This window comes from Humulus lupulus, chromosome 5, assembly GCF_963169125.1.
Source record: "Humulus lupulus chromosome 5, drHumLupu1.1, whole genome shotgun sequence".
Classification (NCBI taxonomy): domain Eukaryota; kingdom Viridiplantae; phylum Streptophyta; class Magnoliopsida; order Rosales; family Cannabaceae; genus Humulus; species Humulus lupulus.
The window spans coordinates 46,178,081-46,182,539 of record NC_084797.1 but is presented as its reverse complement, the minus strand read 5'-3'; positions in this window follow the sequence as shown (position 1 = coordinate 46,182,539).

Here is a 4,459-nt window from a genome sequence, read left to right as displayed (position 1 = left end):
TTATTTTTCCTCTTTAGTTGAAACTTTTCTAGTTGGCTGCCTTTAAAAGAAGAGGCAAGATACTTGGTGTGCAAGTAATTTGTTACGGGAGACTCTTATTTTTGTTTGAAAGAGGTATTACTTTTACATTGGTTTTATAATATTGAAATATTAGAGGAGTTTGAATATCTTAAATATTCATCCATAGTGAAGTAGGTTTTGAGATTATTATTGTGTGTTGCGGTGATAACGGAAGGTTGAGAACTTGTGTGTCTTAGTGAAGTAGGATCTGAGAAATTTGTGTGTTGTGGCGAGATAAGGAAGAAAACATGTGTGTTGTTTGTCTATATGCTTGTAAAGGTAGCTTTCATTTCCAATCGATTTTATATATGTAGTTCACTTAATGTCAAAGAACAGTCAATAATTGAAAATACATGTTCTTGTTTGTTTATTTTTCTATGTTCACATATATATAGCAATTCTACTCATATCTTTGTCAAAGAAATATGAATTAACGTAGTATAGTGTTGTAGTAATAGTAGTTCAATAACATGGATGAAATCTAACTACAATCTACTTCTAAATTTCATAGTAAATGAGAAGGTAGTTGGGTGACATTTATAATAATGGAGATGGATAAAAGTTGGATCCATCTTACCAGGTTAGTAAACAAAATCATATAGTTTATTTTGGGTATATGTTTAAGTTTTAGTTCTTGATTATTGAAGTGTGCTCTAAAATTGTAGAGCAACAGTAGAATATGAGCAAAAAGCTAGGGAGTTTGTTAAGACAGCCATGACGAATCTCGGATTTCCAGCCAAGATTCTTTGTCCATGCAACAAATGTTACAATCTAAGACATCAACTTTCAGACGAAGTTGTCGAACACTTAGTTTTGTGGGGCATGGACCAATCTTACAAAACATGGTTTCATCATGGGGAAGATCCAGTTCAAAGCAGCACGACAAACAAAAGTTTTGAATATGATTTATTTCGGGCAGCGGGAGTATTTTCAAGTAACGCCAATGATTTTGGTGACGATAACAATGATGCTGATTTTCATAGTCTATTAGCAGATGTTGAATCTCCATTGTATGAAGGTTGTTCAAAGTACACAAAAATTTCGTCTATCGTTGGACTGTGTAGTCTAAAAACAAAGCATGGAATCTCAGATGTTGGCTTTACTGAGATGTTGGAGATGATCAAAAAAATGTTGCCGAAAGATAATCTCCTACTGACATCAATGTATGCAGTTAAAAAGTTTCTAAAGATGTTTGATCTGAGCTATAAGCATATCCATGCTTGTGTCAACGATTATTGTTTGTATACAAAAGAGAATGCTGATGCCCAAGTATGTCCCACTTGTCAATATCCAAGATGGAAGCAAAATGAACACACAAAAGAGATTCTACAAGGGCAGCCTGCAAAATTGTTGAGATATTTTCCTATTATACCAAGGTTTCAAAGGATGTTTAGAAAAGAAGAGGCGACTTAAGCTTAAAATGGCATTCAACGAATAAAAGAACAGACGTGAAAATGCGGCACTCGGTAGATTCAGAGGCTTGGTATGCAGTTTATGAGAGATGGCCAGATTTTCAACTTGAACCTAACAACCTTCGATTAGGACTTGCTGCTGATGGGATCAATCCTTAAAAAAAAATATGAGTTCTACATATAGTTGTTGGCATATAATGCTCGTTGAATATAATCTACCACCTGCGTTGTGCATGAAGGATGAATTTACCTTTCTATCTATGTTGATTCCTAGACCTAAACAACCCGGGAATGACATAGATGTTTAGTTAGAGCCCTTAATAGATGAGTTACTTAAATTATGGAATGGTGTTTATACATATGATATTTCTACAAAGAAGTTTTTTAATTTAAGGGCCATGTTGCTATGGACCATAAATGATTTTCCATCTTATGGAAACTTAGCTGGATGTGTGACTAAATAGAAGTATGGTTGTCCTGTTTGTGGGGAGCACTCAAATGTTGTTTGGTTGAAGCATAGCAAAAAGATGTCCTTTTGCAATCATATTCGATTTCTACTAGAAGAACACTGTCATAGAAAGAAGAAATATACAATAGCTAGGGCAAGGGAAAGAGCACCCCAATGTCCAATTATATTGACAGGTGTTGAAGTAGCTGAGCAGTTAAGCAAAGTGACTAATGACTTTGAAAAGGGAAAAAAGAGGAGTCGTGGTATAGACACTGAAAAAATCTGGAAGAAGCAGTCTATTTTTTTTAGGCTGCCTTATTGGGAAATATTAGTTGTTCGTCATAACCTTGATGTTATGCATGTTGAAAAGAATGTTTGTGAAAGCATACTTAACACATTGCTCGATTGCAAAGGAAAATATAAAGATCACTACAACTCGAGATTAGATTTGACAAAGATGGGCATTATGCCTCATCTCCATCCGTATGAAGAAAATGGTGTTACTCATCTTCCTGCTGCAGTTTACACTCTAACAAAATCTGATAAGAAGTTGCTTTGTGAGAGGCTATTTGACTTGAAATTTCCTTATGGATATAGATCTAACATTAGAAACTGTGTAGATGTGGAGAAACAGAAGCTGACGGGACTTAATTCCCATGATTGTCATGTGATTATGCAACAACTATTGCCTATTTCTATAAGGGGTTTAATGGAAGAAGGTTGTAGAGAGACAATTCTTCGGCTCTCTAAGTTTTTCCATGGACTGTGTCAGCATGTAGTTGATAAGGAAGAAATTATGAAATTGGAACTAGAAGCCTTTGAAATTCTTTGTCAACTAGAAGAATATTTCCCTCCTTCTTTCTTTGATCCAATGATTCACTTAATTGTTCATTTAGCACGAGAAATTAGACTTTGTGGTCCGGTGCAATTTCGATGGATGTACCATTTTGAGAGATATATGAAAGTATTGAAAGGATTTGTAGCAAATTATGCACGGCCAAAAGGATGTATTGCAAATCGCTATCTTGCTGTTGAATGTGTACGCTTTTGTGAAACATTTTTAAAGCAAAATGATAATCAAGATAGTACATTACTAGAATAAAATCCACTATCAGCAGCAGAGTGCTTTGAGCTTGACCGATTGAACTTGGCAGTAGCGCATCGGTATGTGTTGTTTAACTCAGATATTGTAGAACCATTTCTCCATGTCCATATGGATGAGCTGAAAGAGAGGCACTCAAATCTAAATAAAAATCAAACTTTGTTGTGGAATCGACATTCTGAAGGGTTCCCATTATGGTTTTATGAAATGGTTGTATTCTATTGCCAAGATAAAAGTTTACGTTTTGTTTTAGTGTACAAATTTCTTGCAAGTATATTTTTATTTTCAGATTTCTAACTTGAACAAAGTAGATGACATGTTAGCTCAATTGGCTGAAGGTCCAAGTCGTAGTGTCACTTCCTATAAAGGGTACATGACTAATGGAATTCGATTCCATAAAAAAGGAGCTGAAAAAACAGCTCAAAACAACGGTGTATACTTGGAAGCACATGATAGTGGGCAATTGAATGATAAAGAAGAGTATTTTGGTGTTATCAAGGATATAATTATTCTTGATTATCGTACTTTTAAGGTGCGATTGGGCGAATATTCGAATGGCTGTTAAGAAGTCGGAGTTCTATACGCTTGTAAATTTTAATATAGGACAAGCTCAATCCATTAAGGATCCATTTGTATTACCTTCACAAGTGAAAAAAGCTTTTTATGCAGGGGAGAATGAGTCAAGTAATTGGTATATAGCTTTAAAGGATTCAAATAGAGGGTGTTTCGGACTTGAATCCAATGAAGAAAATTGAGTTTTCCATTGTTTCTTATGTACTTTGATTGAAACAAATCTGCTTACACTTTTTGTATGTAATTTTGGTGTATTATTACTCTTTTGTTGAATGAAACAAATCTAGTTTTATTACTCTTTATGGTGTACTTTATGATTTTATTTTACTTTGAATGAAACAATTTTGGTTTTATGGTTTTCGTGTATGTTTATTACTCTTTGGTGATCTGCATTTCTGATTTATATTCTTATGTTGTCTTTCTTTTTATATTGCAGCAATTTCAACTTGAAATATGAGTACATTACGAAGATCTCCAAAAAAACACCTTCGTCCAAGTGCTTTATGCAATTTTGTGGCCAAAATGCAAAAAGCATCATTGAAGACTCAAGCTGATTGGGACGATACGTTGCTTGGAAGCCCTATTTTAAAGAAAAAGAGTGCTCTTCATAGGTTATCTGCACCTGTTAATGTCGTAATTGACTCACCACCTGCTCTTAGTACTAGAGCAACAACTCGTCGTATGGTCTATAATACAAAGCCAGATCCAAATGATGATGTGGAAGACATGGAGATGTCACTTGGAAGTTAAAAAACTAGAAGATCTCTTAATTATGAAGTCGATAAGGTAGTTGATAGTGTTTGTGAAAAGGGAGTAAGGGAGGAACATGAAGAGATAGCTAATGAGGAGCGGGTCGGTGCAGAA